Source organism: Diabrotica virgifera, chromosome 3 (assembly GCF_917563875.1).
Source record: "Diabrotica virgifera virgifera chromosome 3, PGI_DIABVI_V3a".
Taxonomy (NCBI): Eukaryota; Metazoa; Arthropoda; class Insecta; order Coleoptera; family Chrysomelidae; genus Diabrotica; species Diabrotica virgifera.
In genome coordinates this window covers 206,290,154-206,315,692 of record NC_065445.1, presented here as the reverse complement: position 1 = coordinate 206,315,692, position 25,539 = coordinate 206,290,154, and positions in this window count along the sequence as shown.

Here is a 25,539-nt window from a genome sequence, read left to right as displayed (position 1 = left end):
TTTTATTAACATTTAACTATTAGGAGTTATTAGGAACAACTCTATTTAAGTTTGATGAAGCTTTTCTGATATTATTGATTATGTTATTCAATTTTTTATGTGGAATTTAATACGAAAACCCATACATTCATGTCCAAACAAATGAGACTGACCTTTTCCTGGTGAACTGAAAATGTCCTCACACAAGACCCTTTCCTGCTATCCTTGGCTGCGATCAAACCTCGTCCTGGCTTCCAGTGATGTTCTCCTTTGAAAAACTAGCTCGAATAGCTCTCGTTCCTGCTTTTGTCGTGATGCTGTGTTCTACCTTTCTCGAAACTGCTATCAGCTACCGGGACACTCTGGGCTCAAGGAGGTTCTTTTACTCTCGACCTGGCCTACTTCTCGTTCCACGATAGATACTCCACACTCACGGAACTACATCGGCTTTCTCACTCCCCGTACACTACCGTCTACTACTCGACTTCACTTCTCGACAGCTCAAAACATTCTGATCTCACTTTGTCATCCATTCCCCTACTTTCTAAACATCCCTTCCAGATTCACAAATCAACCTTCCACCACCAACTCTCATTCGTAATATTCCTCAAAACCAATTTTTAATCTTTCTAAATATGCTTAATGGATTTCAAAAGAAAATATTTAATTCCCATTCTAAAATACTTTCTAACTATTTACAAATTTTAATGACCTATTCTCTCTTTCAAATGAGTCTTATTTAGCATAGGCTAATGATCGAAACCTTCCGCGAAAAACGATAATGAACTATCATCTATTTCACTGAGTTTTATTTAGCATAGGCTAATGATCGACCTTCCGAGAAGAACGATAATGGTACGCGTCATTCACTTTGTTTATCTAAGCACATTGTTCCGAGTTTCGTACGCTTATTCTAATCACTTCTTAAAATTAAATATAACAATTTGTTGTATACAGGTTGTTCTAAATTTATATGCCCGAGGTTGAGAAAATTAAAAATATTTTATATTAAAGTGAATTTTGTTTATAATTATTAAATTTTAATTTTTATATCAAATAGAAATATAACAAATCCCCGCCTTGTATTCGATAAAATTTATCTGCATTTTTAAATAAATTTTCTCGAGGCAAAACCAACTCCCTGTATATTTCCTTACTTTAATCTACGTCTTATATCCTAACTTACTATCTACTTCATGTAATTCTGTCTTTTATTCGTGATATTTGTATACATCGTGAATATTATAAATTCCTCGGATCTTTTCCGAGTTCCTGTGCCTCAACTCATAACTATTTATCCCATTTTCATTATTCAGGATGTACGGGCCTTCGAAAACAGGCATCAACTTTGCGCAAATGCCGCCAGGAAGATTTGATACTCGTAATGCCCTCACGAGTACTTTTTCACCCTTTTGGAAAGTCACTGGTCTTCCTTTTCTATTTTGTTCCTGTCTTTGGATATATTTTTCGTTGCTTCGCCGTAATCTTCTCTGTACGGTTTCAATCACCTGTTGATATTCTTTTGGCTCTTGGTCTTCCCATGGCCTTATCGGCAGTACACCCTTCATGATGTATTCTGGGGTCTCCTTTGTTACTGTGCTCGGAATTGTATTTAGATACCTTTCTATTTCCGCCATTTTCCTGTCCCAGTGGCGATGTTGACCATCTGTTGCAATGCGAAGAAATTTCGTCACTTCCTGTATGAATCGTTCCGAAGGATTACTCTGTGGATGCCTGATGCTGACAAAATTTGTCTCTATTCCTCGTTCTCGAAGTTGTCCTTTGAAACGATCATTTCGGAAATACGTTGCATTGTCCAGTAGGATCTTTTTTGGTGTTCCTACTATGGCTATAAAATTGTCGATTTTTCTTAATATTTCCTCCCCCTTTGTGGTGCGGCAACTATATAATTTTACGTATTTTGAAAACACATCCACCATTACCAGAATATGTTTGTTCCTTTTAGTGGTCATAATTAGATCGCTTAACATATCTATTGCTACAATGTCGAGTTTGTTTCGGGCTTCAATATTTTTGGCAACATTTTCGTTTTTGAAATTCCGACTCTTATATTTTTGACATACATCGCACTTCTGGGTAATTTCCTTTGCAATGCGGTAATCCTGTCGGCTGATGTAATTTTCCCTAAAAACGAGCCAAACTTTTCTGCTACCGATATGCCCATTGTCCTCATGTAATTTCTTTATTATCTTTTCGGCCAATGTCTGTGTCACTAAATATAGTTCCTTTCCGTCTATTCTCTTAAAATATATGTCATTTTCTACTTCCGCTCTTCTTTTCTCTCTTTCCTCTAGGTCTTCTTGGTTTGTCCTTATCTCATTTAACGAATATATCCCTTCTTCTTGTATTAATCTATTTAGTCCCACCTGTAGAGTAATTGTTTCCTTTTTTCCCGTGTCCTCATCCCGTGTTAGAGCGTCGGCTATTATGTTGTCTTTTCCTTTTATATATCGGAACTCAAAATCATACTCCTGTAATAATAGAATGCCTCTATGTATTCTATTATTTACTAATCTATTCTTCATGATATGTACTAAAGCTGTATGGTCTGTTTCGATTGTGAATTTTGCTCCCAATAAGTAAAACCTCAATTTGTTTACGCAATATAGTACACTGGCAAACTCCAATTCTGTAACACTATATTTTCTCTCATGTGTTTTAGTCACTCGCGATATAAAACATATCGGCACTTCTTGGTCGTTTTGTATTTGAGACAGCACTCCTGCAAATTTTTGTATGGACGCATCAGTTCGGAGTATAAAAGGTAAATTGTAAATGGGGTGGTATATTTTCGTTCCTTTTGCGAATTCTCGTTTTAATGTTTCGAAAGCTTCCTCCTGTTCTTCTTTCCAATTCCATTTTATTCCTTTTTTAAGCAACTTTATCAGAGGGATTTCCTTTTGGCTCAAATCGGGAATCAGTTTTTTAAAATAATTAATCGTGCCAAGAAAACCTCTCAATGTTTTCAAATTCGTTGGTCTTGGGTATTCATCTATGAGCTTGACTCTGTCTTCGGCTAATCTTACTGTTTTGGTGTCCAATTGAAAACCCAAATAAATGACTTCTTTTTGAAAAAATTGACATTTTTCAATGTTTAATTTCAATCCGGCTGTGTCCAATTCTTCCAGAATTATTTCTATGTGTTTCAGATGACTCTGAGTATCTTGTGAAAAAATTAATAAATCATCGATATAATGAACTATGAAATCTTCGTGGCGATTCAAAATGGTATGTAGAGCTCGGACGAGTGCAGCACAAGCACTCTGCAATCCAAACGGCACTACCTTAAACCGGTAGACAATACCATCAATAGAAAAAGCGGTGTAGTTTCTACACTTTTCAGCTAACGGTATCAACCAAAAACTGTGTTTTAAGTCAATTTTCGAAAATATGTGTGACCCCGTGATTCTTCCAAAAATGGCCTCGATGTTTAGAGGTGATTCATATTGTGATACAGTGTGCTGGTTGATATTCCTGGCATCTAAACATAATCTCAATTCTCCACTGCTTTTCTTTACTATCACAATCGGGTTAACATACGGTGAATCACATCTTTCGATGATTTGATCTTCCAACATTTTATTTATTTCTTCTTTCACCTCTTGTCGATACTTGTATGGAATCGGGTAAGTCTTTGATCGAAAATTTCCCAAGTTTTTCACCTCAAATGAATGTTCGTACTTTTTAGCCACTCGGTTTTCCTCATTGATCAAATTTTCGTAGTTTCTTAACATCAACCGCAATTCTTTTTCTTTCCCTTCTCCACATATCAATTTTCTGTCTTTTTTCTCAGATTCTTCACACATGTTTACCGTGCATTCTGCATCCTCGTTTGCATATACCTCCTCTTCAAATACCACTGTTTCAATCATATTCTTTTCACTTTCATTTTTTTGCTTTATTTCTTCTTCTCCTGAGCCCGTCTCTTCTTTTGAGGAATCCCAGGTTTCCTTTGTTTCTGATACTCTCAAATTTTCTTCTTCTGGGCTCAACTCTTCTTTTGAGGAGCCACAGGTTTCATTTTCTTTTATCTTTTTCTGACCTTTTCTCCTTTTTTTTCTTTGTCCTTGCTTCGCTGCCAAATTCATTTCCACTGTTTGTTCTTTACCTGATTCGTCCGTATTTTGTTTCTCATGTTCCTTGTCCTGTTCTTTTTCTTTTTCTTCTGTTAGTTTCATCGTATTATTTTTAAAATCTATCACTACATGTTTTTCTGCCAATTCGTCCACTCCTACTATCATGTCATGTGACATGTTTGGCATTATTACACATTGTAGTGCATACATATTCTTGCCCAGTCGTACCATTACTCGTATGCCTTCATTTAAAGTTGCCAATGTCCGTTTGTTTGCGCCCACTAAATTTACCCTAGGTATTTTATAAATTAAATTTGTTAAGTTAACTTCTTCTATTAGTTTTCTGTTGACCAATGTTATTTCAGATCCAGTGTCTATCATAATTTTAATTGGTTTCTCGTTGATAAATCCATCCACAAATTTTAAATTAACTCCATTTTTCTTTTCGTTGTTTCCTGCCAATTTAATAAACTCCTTGGGGTGACAAAAGATTCCTGTTTGATTTTTGGTTTTTAGTGAGCGCCGTCGTGAAAAGACGCCGGTTGCTCATCGTTGTTTATATTTTCGTCATAATGTCTCTCTCCGTCATATTCATCTGTCTGGGTATTATTTACTTCTCTTCTATTTTCTCTTGGTCTGTCGGATCTGTTTCGGTTTTCTCGATATCCCTGTTCATTTTGTCTACCATTATTTCTGTTTTCTTGATTTGAGCGTGTGGTGTTTCTATTCTGGTATTCTCGATTTCTGTCCTCATTCCATTGCCTATTTCTTTGTTCATAATTTCCTCTTCCGTTGTCTCTATTTTCGTTTTCCCTTCTGGGATTAAAATCTCGTCTTGCATAGTCCCTCCTATTTTGATTTCTATCTCTGTAATCTTGTGTTTCTCGGGGCCTGTAATCTTCTCGCGACCTTCTTGATTTTCTTTCTCTTAGACGTGATTCTCTTATTTGTAGGAATTGGCATAAACTATCTATGTCTTTGTAATTTTGCAATGTGATATGGTCTTCCAGCGTTTCCTCGAAATGTCTTGCAATCAGTTCGACTAATTGTTCCGATGAGTAATTATATTGTAAATGTTTTGCATTATTGTAAATTTGCAAAGCATATGTCCTTTCTGATACACCCATCCTATCATTGTATTTCCCATTTTGCAATTCCTTGTTAATTTCCAATTGTTGGACTTTTCCCCAGAAATAATTCAAAAATTTTTGTTCAAATTGTTGCCAATTGCCGAATTCTTCTTCTTTACTATCGAACCATAGGCTTGCTTCATATTTGAGATGGTTTCTGATAGTTTCTTTTGCTGTTTCGAAATTTCCGATGTGCTGTATTTTCTTTTTCAGGCTATTTATGAACGGCACTGGGTGTAATCTTCTTACGTCCCCGCCAAACCTTATCTTCACGTCATCTGTGCTATGTATAACCATTTCTCTTCTTTCTCCGACATTTTGTTGAGTATTGATTTCCGCAATCTTTCTTTCCACTTCTTCTATGTCTGCTTGAATAGCGTTTTGCAACTTGTTTTCCAAACTTTCCATTTCTTTTTTCTGGCAACTCGTTATCTCCTTTATTTTGATTTTGATTTCTTTAATCTCTAACTCCTGTTTCTCGCTCTTTTCTGCAATCTATTTTTTTAACCATTTCCTTCTTAATACTCTCTATATTTCTGTTGTTTTCTTCTATGGCTTGTTTTGTTTCCTGTTGATTGTCATCCATTTTTTTTGATGTTTCTTCCTGATTTTTATCCATTGTCCTTTTTGCTTCATCCATTGCTAGTTTTGTTTCTCTTTGATTGTCATCCAGTTTTTGTGACTGGAGTTGCATCAGTTGTAATAGTTTATCTATTCCTGATAATTCTTGCTGTTCTGATGCCATGATTGTCGTGTCTAAAATATCTTCTTGGTCTGAATGTTCTTTTTGTTTTTTGTTGTCTTTGCTTTGGCTTCTTGTCACAGACATTTGTTTTCAAGAAGTACTGTCCCCGCCAAATATGAAATTTTACTAGTATGTTACCAAGACGACTTTTTCTCACCCAAATATTATAAATTGTCAATAAATATATCAAATGTAAATATCGTAAAAATAAATTATTAAATCAGTTATGTAAAATTTGTACCTAAAGAGATCTAAAATTTTATGTTATCAAATGTAAGTATCTCACTTTTTACCACAGGCATATAAATTTTCAAATACCGGCTTTACTCTTTCTATCCTTCAAATTTGCCACTAGAAATACTTTACAATGCTTTCCACGTTGGACGACAGTTGATGTGATCTTGATTATTGATATGAGATAATATTCTTATATGTTACTTAATTTAATCAATGTATTAATACTAATCTAATTAATTAACCAGATCACATATCAATATGTTTTCAATCTCAGGGCGAATTATAAATTAATTACTTACTTCCGTGGCTTCTAAATATTTCTTAATGGTTCCTAATCGGGATAGAAAAGAAAAGAGTAAAAAAAAATACACATATGGGTTACAATTATAATCAAATATTTTTTATTTTATTTAAAAGGCAATCAATGCTTAATATTTGCTATTTTTTATTATTCTTAAACATAACATTTACAAATGGGAATCTTATTTCCTTTTGGTTTTCAATTGAAAGTTTTTATTAACATTTAACTATTAGGAGTTATTAGGAACAACTCTATTTAAGTTTGATGAAGCTTTTCTGATATTATTGATTATGTTATTCAATTTTTTATGTGGAATTTAATACGAAAACCCATACATTCATGTCCAAACAAATGAGACTGACCTTTTCCTGGTGAACTGAAAATGTCCTCACACAAGACCCTTTCCTGCTATCCTTGGCTGCGATCAAACCTCGTCCTGGCTTCCAGTGATGTTCTCCTTTGAAAAACTAGCTCGAATAGCTCTCGTTCCTGCTTTTGTCGTGATGCTGTGTTCTACCTTTTTCGAAACTGCTATCAGCTACCGGGACACTCTGGGCTCAAGGAGGTTCTTTTACTCTCGACCTGGCCTACTTCTCGTTCCACGATAGATACTCCACACTCACGGAACTACATCGGCTTTCTCACTCCCCGTACACTACCGTCTACTACTCGACTTCACTTCTCGACAGCTCAAAACATTCTGATCTCACTTTGTCATCCATTCCCCTACTTTCTAAACATCCCTTCCAGATTCACAAATCAATCTTCCACCACCAACTCTCATTCGTAATATTCCTCAAAACCAATTTTTAATCTTTCTAAATATGCTTAATGGATTTCAAAAGAAAATATTTAATTCCCATTCTAAAATACTTTCTAACTATTTACAAATTTTAATGACCTATTCTCTCTTTCAAATGAGTCTTATTTAGCATAGGCTAATGATCGAAACCTTCCGCGAAAAACGATAATGAACTATCATCTATTTCACTGAGTTTTATTTAGCATAGGCTAATGATCGACCTTCCGAGAAGAACGATAATTGTACGCGTCATTCACTTTGTTTATCTAAGCACATTGTTCCGAGTTTCGTACGCTTATTCTAATCACTTCTTAAAATTAAATATAACAATTTGTTGTATACAGGTTGTTCTAAATTTATATGCCCGAGGTTGAGAAAATTAAAAATATTTTATATTAAAGTGAATTTTGTTTATAATTATTAAATTTTAATTTTTATATCAAATAGAAATATAACAATATATATATATATCGGTTTTAAAACGTTCTCCTACGTCTTCCGATGCCTAGTCGCCATTCACTTCGGTCCATCCAAAGGTCTTCATCCAATTCTCTTTCTCTCATTTCTCGATTTATGCCTTCTCTCCAACTCAGGCGGGGTCTTCCTCTTTTTCGTCTACCATGAGGGGTCCACGTTAGGATTTGTTTCGGGAGTCGTTCTTCGGACATTCTTTGTACGTGTCCATACCATCTAAGCTGTTTGGTACTAATGTCATCTACTATTGTGTGTTTCACATTCATTATTTCCCTAATTCTGTTGTTGGTTACCCTTTCTAATCTTGATTTTCCTGCTGAGCGCCTCCAGAAATCCATTTCTGTTGCTTCAAGTTTTCTCTTGTATCTTTCTTTTATTTGCCATACTTCACTGCTGTAAGTGATTATACTCTTAACAATTGTATTGTATATTCTATGTTTGTTGTTGTTTGATATTGACTGGTCCCAGAGGATGCTATTGAGAAGGGTAATTGCTTTTCTTCCCTGGTTGTTTCTTTCTTCTATCGTCCGGTCTACGCTTCCTTCTTGTGTGATGGTCATACCAAGGTATTTATATGCGTCGCAATGTTTAATAATTTCGCCATTCCCCAGTGTAAGGTCCTGCTGTGTCCCACCGATACACATATATTCGGTCTTCTTTATGTTTATTTCCAAACCACCTTTTTTGTACTCCTCTATTAATTTCCTATCATTTGTTACGCACTGAAAAATAATCATGAAAAGGACAATAGGCCATTGTTTATGTTCAAAATAAGAGAGCTAAAAGGAACTACAACGTTAACGGGATTTTATTTTCTCATATGGTCAATGTACCTCTATATTTGAATAAAACGTTAAGAGCTACCATTTAAATGGGTGCGTTTTTGTGAAAAGGGTCAATTATTAGTCTCTTAGGTCTGGATCCCGCGTATGAAAAAAAAGTTGATTAATAGCAAGCTGAAAATTTGTTAATAGCTTAAGGGTGTCTAGTCGGATAAACTTTGATATATGGGAACACTGGAACAGGGGCAGATTTAATTGTGGAACAGGTTAAAAATTTGGAACGGTCACACCACGAAAACGGAACATTTATTTTGTCCGACAGAACAGACTTAAACTCTCCGAACAGATATTAAACTCTCATGCAAAAATCAGACTGCTATTTATCACCTGTCATAATTCCTGTCATTTGACATATTCTACATGTTCCACTCATTAAAACGCCCATTTGGTGATAAATAGCAATCTGATTTTTGCATGAGAGTTTAATCTCTGTTCGAAGAGTTTAGGTCTGTTCTGTCGGACAAAATAAATGTGCCGTTTTCGTGGTGTGACCGTTCCAAATTTTTAACCTGTTCCACAATTAAAACTGCCCCTGTTCCAGTGTTCCCATATGTCAAAGTTTGTCCTACTAGACACCCTTAAGCTATTAACAAAATTTCAGCTTGCTATTAATCAACTTTTTTTTCATACGCGGGATCCAGACCTATCTAGGCACAGGGTAAATTAGAGTGAGTTCTATGAACTTTTGGTACAAACGAGTTTACAGGAAAATTGTTTCACGGTAAATTGACTATCGTAATATCACATTTTAAAGTCAAAAATATTTTTTTTTTACAAAAATATATTCAAAAGAAATGCAAGAAAAAACACGAAAGAAAGCAATTTTGTTTTCTGCCCCATAACTTTTTTCCACAGGGATATAGGTATAAGCATTGCTTCAGCGAAAAATAATTTTCACCTTTCCTCTTTAATGTGACGTTTGGTAGAAGTGTCTAGGATTTATGGTTTCTGAAATAAGATTTTTCAAATTTCGCCGGTCACAGCATTTTTGGGCCATTTTCCCCATTATTTCGCAAAAATTGTTCTGTAACTTTTTTCAAGCATTTAGAGGTATACTGCCGTGCTAGGCCCAAAGGCGGTAACTAACATTTGAGAAAATGGTGGCAAAATCGATTTCAAAATTGAATGCTAAAATTTTGGCCCGTTAGGGATTTATGGACTAGCTAATAGTTTTTATGCATGGATATATGCCCCAGTTTATTAAGGGAACCGTTAATGATATTTTAAAACAAAGTTTTATATAAAAAGAGGTAGATACCGCTAAAACGTTTTATCAAAACTTACTATAAAACTAAGCCTATTAGCGGTATGTGGTTTATAGTTGTGACTGATATGAAATAGAAAGGTTTTCTGTGTATTCCAGATTAATAAATTGAAAGAATTAAAGTACTATTAAATGTTATTATTTTGTTGAGCCACAATATGACAACAACAAATTGACAATATTTAGTTGTCGTTATATCTGTTTTCTTTCAAGAGTCAATAAATACATATTGGTTCATTAATATTAATGTTCTATTTGCGATTCAATACAGACAATTTAATAGACAATCGAACACCATACCTTGTGTCCGGTACATACACAAAACCTATTTAGTATTACAATGGTATTACCTCATAATTATCATTTTTTTTATAAAATCTTTTATAGTGCGTCTAATAATTTGGGCAGAACTGTACTTATACAACGAAAAACCAGAATCCGTTCAGATTGTTATAGCTGTTTAAACATCTGCGTTTTAAAGAATTCTTCAACTGTAAATGTGATTGCAAACCATACTTTTGACTTTTTCTTCTCAGCTATTTTTATTTTGTTGCTTGCAAACAAATTTTTGGATCATTATCCAGGTACCTGATGCATTCTTAGAAAATTTATAAAGGAATAAAACCAGCATTTTTGTATAAAACTTATGTAAAGGATTCTCAAAAGATAAGGTAAAGATATCCCAAATCTACAATCCCGTATCTATGATAGCATTGTATAACTAGACTGCTATTAGACATTGTCTAGTTAAACAATGATAATAGCTTGTATTGAAACAAAAAAAAATGCAATCAATGGGTTGCATTGATTTAGTTGTTGCAACCTAACAAAGGGTTTAAACATACATATAAATCATCTACTTGGCGCAGATTCACATTGTTTAGGACAACATAAATGGTTAATTCTTGAAATAGTATAAACAAAAATGAAAATATATTTCAATAGATATAATAATCTCGAAAAGTTCTTACCATCCTCGCTAATTATTTCTTTTACCAACACAACTCTTTTAACTAACACAATAATTTAACCTTGTAAAGTTAGGCCGAATTTACTTTGTAATACTAAGATTTGGCGGTTTCTAAATGTAGGCGTAGAATTCTTGAAATTAGATTAGCGGTAAGTGCAATATGCTAAGGTATATGGACGGCAACTGTAGCAGATACCGTCAAAACGCCATAGTATTTAACATTTGCCGCCAAATTGCTTAGTATTTTAACTGAAAAGTGTAGATACCGCTAACAAAATTGCAATTTTATTTAAAATATAATGCTTCTACAACTCCAAAGACTTTAGAAATATATACTAAATACCCTATTCTACCTAAAAATACAAAAATCTTATTTTCGATAAAAAATCAGATCCCGCCTTTGGGCTTAGCACAGCAGTATACGCAATGGCACATTAAGTAGAAAGTAAAGTTAATTACCTTTAAACTGGTCTATTGTATAGGGTTATACGACTATTTTTAAGGAAGTTGTGCTTTTTCAAGGATTTATACTTTTAATGATTTTTGATATTATTTAGGATTATTTTTTAAATTCTTTATTACAAATTTTAAGTATATACATTTTGGAATAAATAAGCTTATTCTCTTTACTTTAAAATGGTGCATTGCAAAAAATTCTAGGACTACTTTTAAACAAGACATCAATAGGATCTTTAAGGGTATCCGTAATTTGATTTTTTTTTAATTAGAAGAATATAATTGCATGTTATAACATAATTTTTAATTTTAAATAACTTTTCTTAATAAAACTTTTCGATATTGTGAAATATAAAGGTATTTTACTCTTGAGTGAAATTCATATTTTTTAACATACCTCGTACACTATTGATAAAATTTTATACCTGAAGATTGCATCTTAGGTTCTAGACTATGTAGAACATTTTATAGAGAATGATCTTTTTCATAAAGTTAATAATAAAAAAGTTTTCCATATGGTTCCAACTTAGTGGGACCTATTGCATGTGTATATGTATGTCACACTTTGAAAAAGCATATATCTTGTTTAAAGATAGTCCTAGAATTTTGTACAATACACCATTTTAAAGTAAAGAAAATAAGCTTTTTTTATTGCACAATACTTATACCTAAATATACAACAAAGAAAGTTATAATGAGAAATTTAAGAATAATCCTAAAATATATCAAAAATCATTAAAATTGTAAAACTTTGAAAAATCATGTCTTGCTTAAAAATAGTCATACAGCCTTCTACAATAGACCATTTTAAAGTTAATTTACTTCTATTTCTACTATATGTATCATTGCGTATACCTATAAATGCGTAGAAAAAAGTTACAGAACAATGTTTGCGAAATAATTGGGAAAATGGCTTAAAAATGCTGTGATCGGCGAACGTTGAAATTAATATCCTATTTCAGAAACTATAAATTCTAGAGACTTCTATCAAACGTCATTTTAAAGAGGAACGATGGAAATTATTTTTCGATACAGCAATTCCTATACTTATATCCCCGTGGAAAAAAGTTATGAGGCAAAAAACAAAATTGCTATCGTTCGTGTTTTTTTCTTGCTATTCTTTTGAATATATTTTTGTAAAAAAAATAATTTTGACTTTCAAATGTGACATTTCGGCAGTAAATTTAACCTGGAACAATTTTCCTGTAGACGTGTGTGTACCAAAAGTGCATAGAATTCACCCTAATTCGCCCTGTGCCTAGGGACTAATTCATCCTTTTGTCAAAAACGCACCTATTTAAATGGTAGCACTATGCGGTTTTTTCATATTTACAGGTCTATTGACTACATGAAACAATAAAACTCCGTTAACGTTGTAGTTCTTTTCTAAAATACATAATCAATAGCCTAAGGCTACGGATCCACGGGCGAGAAATTGACGCTAGCAGTACTCGTAAAACAAACTTAAGGTTCCGCGGAACGGAATAGGAATAGCCGAACTGAACCGACTACGCACAAGTCCTGTAGTCGGTACATTTCGGCTATTCCTATTCCGTTCCGCAGAACCTTAAGTTCGGTCTACGGCTACTGCTAACGTCAATTTCTCGCCCGTGGAGCCGTAGCCTAAGGTGTTCATGTAGCCTTATACACCAGGGAAATAAGGCAAAAATATACCATGTTCGGGACACTTGAGCAGCCAGGTTGCAAATGAGATTTTTGGGTACTATATACCTAATACATTATAAATACAAAAATGCACGTCACAGTTTGGACGAGTTTAGTTATTAACAAATAAGGGTCAAAATGGGAGTTTTTTCGTTAAATCGCTACAAGTAAAAATAGGCTATTTAAATATCTTATTCATAATATTTTTCTTTTAGTAGATGAGCCAAGGTTTAAAATATCGCTTTTTGAATTTTGGTCCGATTATTAGTTGCTTCAGATATTGCAAAATAAAACTAAAATTTCGAAAATAAAAAATTTGCTATAACTTTTGCCAAATTGAATTTGGGACTTTCATATTGCATGAAAAGTTGAGTCCATACAATGTACAAAAAATTTTAAGGCGATGTGTCAATTAGTTTAAATTTTGTTGAATTTGTTTATCCCAAAGAGCTTTTTTTCGCAATATTATTGTTCAGAAAATAATAATGATAGAGCAATTCTGTGAAAACAACATGAAAGAAGAATAGTCAGGCTTTCAACGCATTTTAAAAAATCATTAAAAAGTCATTTTTATCACTCAGAACATTTTACTAAAATAGAGTCATTTTGGCTTATAAACAATTTGAATAACTTTGTTAATATTGACTGTAGGCTAAAACTACAATGAAATTTGAAAAACTGGTATTTTTATACGAATTTTCAAAGAAAAACTTTTCGCCTAGGTTAATTACGGTCAAAGATAGCCACTTTTTTATTTAATTGACGGCTACTTTGTTTATAACAACTAAGCAACCTAACTAGAGCCATTTTGAAGTTAAAGATATATAGGTTATGATATATAGTTAATAGATATATAGTTAAAGATATATAGTTAAAGATATATAGGTCAAAGTTTGAGTAAGCTTTGAACCACAACAGAGTGGTTAAAAAAGCTTTAAAAATGGCGTCCGAATGGAATTAATTCGTGGTCGATGGAGGGGAATTACTAAAATACGTGTACTCAAAAAATTAAACTGATTCTGTAAATATATACTGCGATTAATATCGCCGGAACTTGTTGATGGATTTTGATCATAATTTTTTTAATTTGTATATACTCGTAGTCTTATAGAGTACGTTATGTACACACAGCCGCACCTAACATTACAAAATATTAGGGGGAACTCCCCTTCTCACTAAGGGATATGAAAAATAGATTACGACCGATTCTAAGACCTACCGAATATACATATATAATTTCATAAAAATCGGTCAAGCGGTCTCGGAGGAGTATGGAAACAAACACTGTGAAAGGAGAATTTTATAGATATAAATATATAGATGGCTATTAACAAATAGGGGTTGGTGATAGAAGAGTGAAAGTTAAGGGTTGTATGTATTTTTTAATTCTACATCATATAAAATTAAGGTAGATAATTTTGTCCAAAAAAATAAAAAAAAATGTCGGGGGGGGGGGGCAACCATCCTTATAACTTATGGATATAAACAATAGATTAAAACCTCTTCAACGTCCTACAGGATAAACGTGTAAAATTTTATAAAAATAGGCCAGGCCGTTTCGAAGTAGTATGATAACGGACACTGTTACAGGAGAATCTGATGTATATAGAAGTAACTGCGAACTAAATAATAAAAGTGGCTAACTTTGAACCTAATTAAATAAAAAGTTTTTTTCTGGAAATTCGTATAAAAATACCAACTTTGGAAATCCTAAAGTAGATTTACTGTATAGTCAATATTAACAAAGTTATTCAAATTCAGAAGCCAAAAATGACTCTATTTTACTAAACTTTCTCGGAGTGATAAAACGACTTTTTAATGATTTTTTTTAATACTTTAAAAACATAACTATTATTCTTGCATGTGGTTTCCACATAATTGCTATGTCATTATTATTTTCTGAACAATAACATTGCGAAAAAAACCTCTTTGCGATAAACAAATTGAATAAAATTTAAACTAATTGACAAATCGTCTTAAAATTTTTTGTGCAGTATATGGAATGTTTTACTCAACTTTTTGAAAAAATATGAAAGTCTTAAGGCCATTTTGGCAAAAGTTATAGCACATTTTTTATTTTTGAAATTTTAGTCTTATTTTGCACTTTCCGAAACAAAAAAGGATCGGACCAAAATTCAAAAAGTGCCGTTTTAAACCTTGGCTCATCTACAAAAGGAAGAATATTATAAATAAGATATTTAATTACCCTATTTTTATCTGCAGCGATTTAAACGAAAAAACTGCCATTTTTGACCCTTATTTGTTAATAACTAAGTTTCTCGTCCGAACTGTGACAGGCATTTTTGTATTTATAATATATATTAGGTATATAGTACCCAAAAAATCTATTTGCAACCTGGCTGCTCAAGTGTCCCGACAAAAACCTTATTTCTCTGGACTATTATCTGAATTAAAATAAAACGTAAGGTGTTTATAATTTAAATTTCTATTTTATTTCTTTATATCGGAATATTAACAATGAGAATTATTATTTATAGTATAGTATAGTTGATCCAAAAAGTGAAAGTTATCCTTCAACACCAAATTGTTCTATATGGCCCACACAATGTCCAGCAAAAAGTCACACCATTTTGAGCGTCGGGTTTGTGTGGGGGGGGGGGGGGGAAGGGGGGAGAAATCGGTAAATTCGTAGTTTTTTAAGTTTTTCGCCAATATTTCTAAAACTATGCGGTTTAGCATGAACAACCCTCTATACAAAATTGTTGTACATTAAATTTGAAATAAAAAAGGTTCTATGCATAATCTTTCTAAAATGAATGGTTCCAAAGTTACGGAGGTAGTATATTATAACTGGTCCAAAAAAGGCCTAATCCAAACATCCAAAGTAAAAGTTTTCCTCCAACACCAAAATGTTCTATATGGTCCACGTATTGTTCAGTAAAAAGTTACACCATTTTGAGCTTCCGGTTTGGGAGGGAGATGGGAGAAAAGCCGCTAAATTAGTAGTATTTTTAGGTTTTTAGTCAATATTTCTAAAACTATGCTTTGGCGTAAACAATGTTAGGTACGAAAATGTTCTACGTAAAATTTAAAACAAAAAATGTTCAATACATAATTGTTATAAAATCAACGGTTCCAGAGTTACGGAGGGTGAAACTTCGAGGTTTTCGATACTTTTTATATTTTTTGGGCAATATTTATGATTTAACTATATCAAAAACCCAGACATCCAAAGTGAAAGTTATCCTCCAACACCAAATTATTCTATATGGTCCACCTAATGTTCAGAAAAAAGTCACACCATTTTGAGCGTCGGGTTTGGGGGAGAGAGGTGGGAGAAATCGGTAAATATAAAAAGTATCGAAAACCTCCACTTTTCACCCTCCGTAACTCTGGAACCGTTGATTTTATAACAGTTATGTATACAACCTTTTTTGTTTTAAATTTTATGTAGAACACTTTTCTATAGAACATTCCTTACGCTGAAGCATAGTTTCAGAAGTATTGACGAAAAACGTAAAAAAACTACTAACTTACCGACTTCTCCCCCATCTCCTCCCCCCCAAACCGGACGCTCAAAATGGTGTAACTTTTTACTGAACAATATGTGGACCATATGGAACAATTTGGTGTTGAAGGAAAACTTTTACTTTGGATGTCTGGGTTAGGCCTTTTTTTTGGACCAATTATACTATACTACCTCCGTAACTTTGGAACCGTTCATTTTAGAAGGGTTATGCATAGGGCCTTTTTTATTTCAAATTAATTGTAGAACAATTTTTTGTAGAGGGTTGTTCATGCTAAACCGCTTGCACCGCATGCTAAATATTGACGAAAAACGTAAAAAACTACGAATTTGCAGATTTCTCCCCCCTTACCCCCCCAAACCCGACGCTCAAAATGGTGTGACTTTTTTCTGAGCATTATGTGGACCATATAGAACAATTTGGTGTTGGAGGATAACTTTCACTTTGGATGTCTGGTTTTCAGTCTAACTATACCATACTATTATGGCTTTTACATAACACCTCGCAACCTAAAAATTTCCATAAAAATATTTGCACATATTATGTTATAGGTAACGTCACAAAAATTCGTTTGATATTTGGTAACTTTGAAAACCGCATCTAAGTTGCATATTCGAGTGTAAGATATGTATGCCTTGGAGAAATTCAATATGCTTTTACGGATAACGCAGAGTCTCCTGTAAAGGGTGTGAATATGTTTTATTCTTACTTTTACTCATTTATTTTTTAAGCAATGGAAGGAGTATAAATTACGGATTTCTATTTTGCGGAGTAGTGATATAATATTGTTTTATTTTAATTAAAGTGTCTCGATTACAAAATTAACTAAGGATCAAAGAGGCCATGCTCCGGATGTATTACATATATAATGTAGATCATATTACTAGTTGATAAAATTGATGAAAAACAATGAAATACAATAAAAAAAAAGGAAAAGATTCCTCTCATTGGCTGTATACCATAATAAAAACTTACTAAGGAATTAAACTTCACTTGTAGGTAGATGGTATATAAATTTATTAAAAAAATTTTATCTAGCAAGATCCAAATTGGATTGAAGTGGGTACATCACTAGTACAAGAAACACAAACGTTTTCGGACCAATCAGTCCATCATCAGGTTGAAAACCTAAAATAAACAAACCACTGTATAAAAAGCCAAATTGAAATTTTTACTGTTAGAAAATTAGGAATTAAAACATGTGGCTACTTACTTTAGATCCAAAGTAGTAGAACTAGCTACATAGTTAGGTCGAAAGACCTTAGTAAAACATGAATTATGCCATTTCGGCTACAACAATGTCGACTTATTGTCGACAATTCATCGAACCTTGTGATACTCCCTTGGGGTACACCCAATACTGAACCTTGTGGTACTCCAGATACAATGTTTTTGAGACTAGAGTCAGTATCATTTGCTCTAACTAGTTGTTTTCTATTATTCAAGTAAGATTGGAACCAATTCGAAGAAATACCTCGAATTCCATATAAATTTAGTTTTTTAATCAAAATGTCGTGATTTACATAATAAAATGCTTTGGCATAGTCACAGAAAACAGTGGCAGTATAAAGATTATTGTTTAGTGCTTGGTAAACCTCATGAAGCACAGAAAACATGGCATCAGTGGTACATTTATTAGTTAAAAAGCCGAACTGATTTTGGGATAAGATGTTGTTATCAATGAGAGAGGACATAAGTCGGATTTTTATGAGTCTGTCAATAATTTTGGAGAGTATCGGTAGTAAGGCAATAGGTCTATAGTTGCAAGCATTAGATTTTTCACCACCCTTATGAAGAGGAATTATAATGGATATCTTTGGGCACTCTGGGAATTTGCCTCTTTCAAAGGAATCATTAATTAGTGATACGAGGATTTTCAACACATTTTCTGTGAGATTTGAGAAGATTTTTATGGATAGTCCATCAGTACTACAGGATGATTTGCTTTTGATACTATTGATCGTTTGGATCAGTTCAGATTTATCGGTTGGTCTTATAAATAATGAATTAGAGAACACTGCTGAATTAGGGAGATGGGAAATGGGATCTTTTTGCGGCAAAATAGTAGAATTTATATTTTTGCTCACATTAAAGAAGTATTCGTTTAGATTTTCAGGGTCTGGAAGGGCAAATGTTTGAACTGCGTGAGTTCTATTTCGAAGATCGTTTATTATGGACCAAGTTTCTTTTGCAACACTTTTAGACCTTCCCAGACGATTTTTATAGTAGGCTTTTTAAGCTGATTTGATGAGTTTTAGATAGGTTACCCTGTACTTGGTAATATATTGAGTGACAGAGATGTTGGTAGCAAACTTCTTGATATACAATAGTGAGCGCATATTTTCGGCTGATATGCGGATACCTTTGGTAGCCCAGGGTTTGTGATGTTTTGGCTCAATTGAAATTAAAGGAAATGCCTTATTGAAGATAGAGACAAGCTTTTCTAAAAAATCGTTGAAATTATAGTCCACGTCCGCGGAAGGAAAATGCCACTCAGAAGTTAAGCATAAATTTTGAAATTTATGAAAATTCCGAGCGGAAAAAATCCTACATAAACGTCGGGTTTTCGAGGACGGTTTGCTGAAGATGTAAAACTTCGTATATACTGCTTCATGATCTGATAATCCCGCATTAATAATTGTAGAGCAGACATCAATGGGTGAGAAATCTGATACAATATAGTCAATTATGATAGATGAAGTTTTTGTAATCCTTGTAGGAGAATTAACATGCATTGAAAGACCATACGATTCAAATATGTTGACCAAGGACATTTGGGTAGCACAAGCAGCATCATAATTAATGTTGAAGTCCCCGCATAAAATTTTTCTGCTTTTATGAGGCAAGTCATCTAACAAATTTAGCAGGTTCTGAAAAAATAGTTCCACAGGAGAATCAGGTGATCTATAGATGCAAATAATGTAAAGATTAAGATTTTTATTATAAACTAAGGAAAACTCAAAGAAGGCTTCATTCAACAGAAAGTCATATTTTGTTATCAGAGAAAAATGATTATTTCTAGAAAGAATTAAAGTGCCTCCATGAGCTGAACTTGGACGATCATACCTAGCAATTGTGGTATATTTGAAAAATAGAAAGTATTTTGTACCTAGTTAAGAAAGTATTTTGAGTAGGTATCTAAAACAATTAGGAAATTAAAAAATAATATTCTCTAGATTTGGAAAATATACCGAATTCCGTGACCCGTCGGCCCGATCAAAAAAGCCCCGTCAAAAAATTCCCGTCAAAATAGCCCGGATACAAAATAGCCTCGACAAAATGGCCCGCAAACAAAATAGCCCCGACAAAATATATCGCACACAAAACAGAACAAGTCAAAAGAGCCCCGGCTAAAATAGCCCAGGCTAAAACAGCCCCTTAGAAACACCGCCAATAAAAAGTGTTACCTTTTAACGGAGTACCATTTATTTTAAATTACTATTCTAATGGGAAATAAGCCACAATTTAACTTAAAAAAATAATTTAATTAACGTTTCGACTTCCACTTCGAACGTCGTTGTCAAAATACAAAATATTAAAAAAAAACAAAAATGGTGTTGCTCGGTAAAAAAATTCTTCTAATAATTTAATTTAATCTGACTCATTCATATCGGCAATTCAGACGTACAGTGTGGTGCAAATGGAAGAAATAAATTCGTTATTTCGTAAACCCGCGACGTTAAGGAAATATCCTGAAATAGGTCGACTTTTTTTTAAACTAGGATATTCTTTTATATATGTCATACTAGTGACGTCATCTATCTGGGCGTGATGACGTAATCGATGATTTTTTTAAATGAGAATAGGGGTCGTGTGCTAGCTCATTTGAAAGGTTATTTAACTCTCTATTTAGTAATATAAACAATTACATAATTATTTATACAAGGTGTCCAAAATCTTTTTTTTAATTTAAATTATTTGACAAAAAAAAGAAGAATGTATGTAATTTATTTAATTTAAAATTCATTTTACCGTTGCCCGAAAACAGAAAAAATGATTATATCACAAATAAACATTGATTTTCGCTTAAATTAAATGTTAAAACTTCCAAGAGGCAGAGAAGAGAAGACTCGAGTTCTCTGAAAAGACCAATTTTATTTCATGTGGTTAAGATAAACATCTGAATAGAGGATAATTACCATTTCCGAAAAAATGTATTTTTACGGAATTATGTCATGATGAATTCTGAAGGGAGCTTTTTTGTTGGGACTATTTTGTCGGGGCTATTTTGTCGGCGGGCTATTATTCCGCGGCTATTTTGTCTGCAGGCTATTTTGTCGGAGCTATATTGTGTGCGGGATTTTATGTCGGGGCTATTTTGTCGGAGCTTTTTCGACGGGGCTATTTTGACGGGGTACCACCGAATTCTACAAGGCGCTTAATAACTATGCGAAACAACAGTAGACACTGGAAGGGAAAGAATAGAAGTAAAAATTATTTTCTGTTACTTACCTATCCTCTACTTTCTGTTACTTATTGATGTTACTTCTGTTACAACGGTATCAAAAGGATTGATCTCTGGTGGGGCGCTTTCCGTGGTGTTGTCTAGGTTCTTTGTATTCTCCGTTGTCTTCTTATTTGAATTTAGAAATCTCTGTACTTGACGATCTTTTCAGTGAGTTTTATTAAAGACCTTTTAAAGACCCTCCAGATTTAGCCATAGGCTCACACTCCCTCTAAGGGGAAAATTGACTCATCCCAGATACCTAAGGTATTAAAAGGATTGAGCTCTGGTGGGACTCTTTCCGTGTTATCGAGCCCTAGGTGACTTAGTATGCAGGTGTATCTCCCAAATTATCTTGGAAAATGCTCCTAAGACAAAGTCCTGTAAAAAGTGTAAAAAGGATGTTTCAAATGGTGTAAAGTGCAGTATTTGTGAAAGCTGTTTCCATATTGGCTGCGCAAGAGTTCTTAGGGCAGATACGTTTATTACTGACGATGTAGTCACATGTTGTACTCCGACAGCGGTAACTACCGACCTAGACCAGGTATTTTACGATGCTATGGAAACACTCACAGGTATTTACATATATATTAAAACAAGAAGATTTAATAATAATTGAATTAAGAGACCAAATAAATATTTTAAATGATTTTATTGCCGTATTAAAATGTGAATTAAGCCTTATCCGGGCAACACATTTTACTTACGTAACCGGGCAACTCGGGTCCGTTGGGCCCACCTCTGTTCTTGAATGTACTATTCATATTTACCCATATATTTTTAATAGTCTTTTTTGATTTTTTATTAAAGTTCATTTTAAATTGTCTGGATTAAAAAAAAGGTGCTACTATAGTATGCGGTCTACCTCGAGGGTGCGATCGAGGGCACTCAGGTAGCCTGCAGTTAGTAGTAGTCCAGTAAAGGCATATAGCTCTGTAGAGTCTCAATATTTCATGTTCTCTATTCCCAGGATTGTGTGTGATGAGAGTGGACGGCATTAGAGCATGTCTATTTGCCACAGAATTTTTTAATTTAAAATTGGTTGTATCTTCTAGGTATAATTACTTTTTCATATATCTATTTTAGCTTCTAAGATAAATTTAATTAAAATATCGTAAATTCCTTTGTCTTGTTGTGCTAATAGAGTAGTGATACTAATCGGTAGACTTGTAAGTTTTTTTAGTTCTTGATACAGCGTATCTGTATATGAAGTATATTTTTGACACTCTAGGAAAATGGCATGGAACACTCTAGGAATGGCATGGAACACAATGACACTCTAGGAAAATGAGAGTGGATGGCATCAGAGCATGTCTATTTGCCACAGAATTTTTTAATTTAAAATTGGTTTTATCTTCTAGGTATAATTACTTTTTCATATATCTATTTTAGCTTCTAAGATAAATTTAATTAAAATATCGTAAATTCCTTTGTCTTGTTTTGCTAATAGAGTAGTGATACTAATCGGTAGACTTGTAAGTTTTTTTAGTTCTTGATACAGCGTATCTGTATATGAAGTATATTTTTGACACTCTAGGAAAATATGATTTATATCGGCTACAGGATTTTCCGGACAATGGGTACAATGCGGAGAGTCAATGATACCTGTCCGAAACAAATGGGCTGGGAAACGTCCATGATTCAATTTTAAACGAGATACTATAGACGAATGTCGCCTATTATTATTCCAAGTGTTAATATGTGGAATAATTTTTGGAAATGCTGGGTGAATTTTAAAATAATGACTTTCAGAATTGGATGAAGATGTTCTGTAATGAGCCTCCCATCTATCCCTAACATCTTCCTTATACAAATTAATAATATCTAATGAGTTATAAATATTTAAACTCAATTCTGAATTCAATGCTTTTTTGGTTGCAAGATCAACAGCTTCATTTCCAGATATCCCTGAGTGACCCCTTACCCAAACTAGTGTAACTCCTATACCACGCTCTTGCAGTTTAAATATTCTATGTCTTATAGATAATATAAGATTATTTTTATAGTGTTTTATTGGGGAACTATTAACTGCCTGCAACACTGAAAGAGAGTCACTTACAATTATCACAGATGAAGTTACATTAGCCTCGCACCAATCTAGAGCTTTCCCTATGGCTATCGCTTCTGCACTAAAAACTGTTAAATAATATGGAACTTTAAATTCCTCAACATGATTGGTGTCTGAAACGAGAAATGCACAGCCTGTTTTATTTTTATTTTTTGATCCATCCGTATATATGACTGTTTTATTTTCTCCTAGATTACCAAGTACAGATTTGAACATTAATTTTGTGAGATTTGAATTATCCGGATAGTTTGGTATGATAATGGTTGGTTTAAGTATTAAAGCTTCAAAGTTTGTTTCGTATAATGGATAGTTATTTAGGGTATATATAAGTTTTTTATGCTTTTCTGTATAAATAAAGGCATCAGCAAAAGGAGGAGAATTTTTAATTCTCCAATATTTTTTTATAAAACTCTGAACTGCTACATCTGCGATTTTCTTGACCATAAATGTACTAAACGTCCTGTATTTTATAATTTGTTTGCTCGCTAAATATTGTCTACGAAAACACAAGGGCGGTTCTTGTGCTTCAGCAAGAATTGCACTATTTGGTGAGGAGACCATAGTTCCTAGACATATCTTTATTGCTTTATACTGTATTCTGTCTAAAATTAATAAATTTGACTTACTAGTTGAGGCGTAAAGTGTACATCCATAATCCATTATTGATCGAATGTAGGACTTATAAAATGTAAGGGATATATTAACATCTGCACCAAATTTATATTTGGAAACTACGCGCAGAAGGTTAAGCCCTTTTTCACATTTCTGCTTTACGTGTTTTATGTGACTCGTCCATAAAAGCTTATTATCAATATGGACACCTAGATATTTATATTCTGTCACTAAGGGAATAGTAATATCACTTATGGTACAAAAATCAGAGGTTTTTAGTCTGTGTCTGGTAAGACACATTACCGCTGTCTTGTCCTGTGAAAAACTAAAACCCATATTATTAAACCAATCACGCATGCAGTAGAAAATATGCTTTAAGTCTCTAATACATTGTTGATATGAATCTTGCATGGTATAAAAACAAATATCGTCCGCGTATTGGATAATTTTTATAGTGTCATCCATCAAACCATGCAGTTCAGCTGTGTATATTTTAAATAAAAGTGGACTCAATATATATCTCTGCGGTAAACCGTTACATACCGTTCTTGGTCCGTGGAGTACATTTTTGTGATCACGAATATATATTTTCCTGTTTAAAAACAAGTTTATTATATTAGTTGCTACCCATTTGCTGATACCCATTCCACACAATTTTAGTTTTAAGATACTCAAATCAACCACATCATACGCACCTTTTAAGTCGACAAATAAACATAACATGTATTTATTTTCAGAAAAACATATTTGTGCCTCAGTAACCAAATGAGTCAATGCATCAATAGTACTATGACCTCTACGAAATCCGTACTGTGCAATGGGTAGAAGAGAATTGCTTCCAATAAAATATTCTAGTCGAAATTTAATCATTCGTTCAAATGTTTTAGTAAGACACGACATAAGTGATATAGGTCGAAATGATGACGGTAATTTTGGATCTTTATATGGCTTTTGTATTAGACATATGACAATGTTTTTAAGACTCTCAGCATAATCTTGTTTCAACCACCAGTTGTTGAAAACTTTTAAAATGATTTGTTTTGCTGAGTCTGGAAGATTGTGTAAAATTTTATAGGTAAAACCGTCCAAACCAGTAGCCGTGTTCTTGGTTTGTTTTAGTGCCAAAGAAAGCTCTGAAAAGGTGAAAGCTTCAGAAGTACTATCAAAAGTAGACCGAAAATGAAAATTATTTAAATCTTCCACGTTGACATTGGAGACTAAGGGCGGGGCAAACTGATTCAAAACATCCTCAATTAAATCGTTATTTAATGGAGGTCTCTTTTGTTGGTGATATTTGTTTCTAATTGATTTTATATAATTCCAAATTTTAGAAAGTGGAGTAGATCTAAGTTCATTAATAAAATTCACCCAGCTATTTCTTTGTTTTAATTTGAAAATGCGTTTAGCCTTTGCAGAAATATTTTGATAAACCAGGTAATTGGGAAAATTTCCTTGTCTTTTAAAAACCTTAAGGGCTTGGGAAGGAGCTTCTACTATTTTTGAACACTCTTCGTCCCACCAGTAGGGCCTTGGCGAAGAAGGAAGAAATGGTTTTTTAACAGGCATTGATTTAGAAGCTGCTGAAGATATAACGTCAAATAAATGTTCTGTCGGTTGACAGTTATCTAGATCATTGACAGGAAAGTTAATATTTATTTCATTTTCAATAAGTGCTTGGAAAAAAACCAATTAGCCCGAGAGTCGTTCCATTTGGATGCAGGATTTATTTCGAAAGATGTAGGGGAAATCTGAAGTTCAAATTGTATAGGATAGTGGTCAGAACCTAGTGTATCTTCTCATACGGACCAATTTATCAAATCCGCCAAGAAAGGAGAGACAATGGTTAAATCGACTGCAGAGTGGTTGTCATTTGGATTTACCCTAGTGGGTGATGCATCATTTAAAGTAACTAGTTCCAAAATATCTATAACTTCTATTAAAACCTTTCCACCACGATCTTCCGGG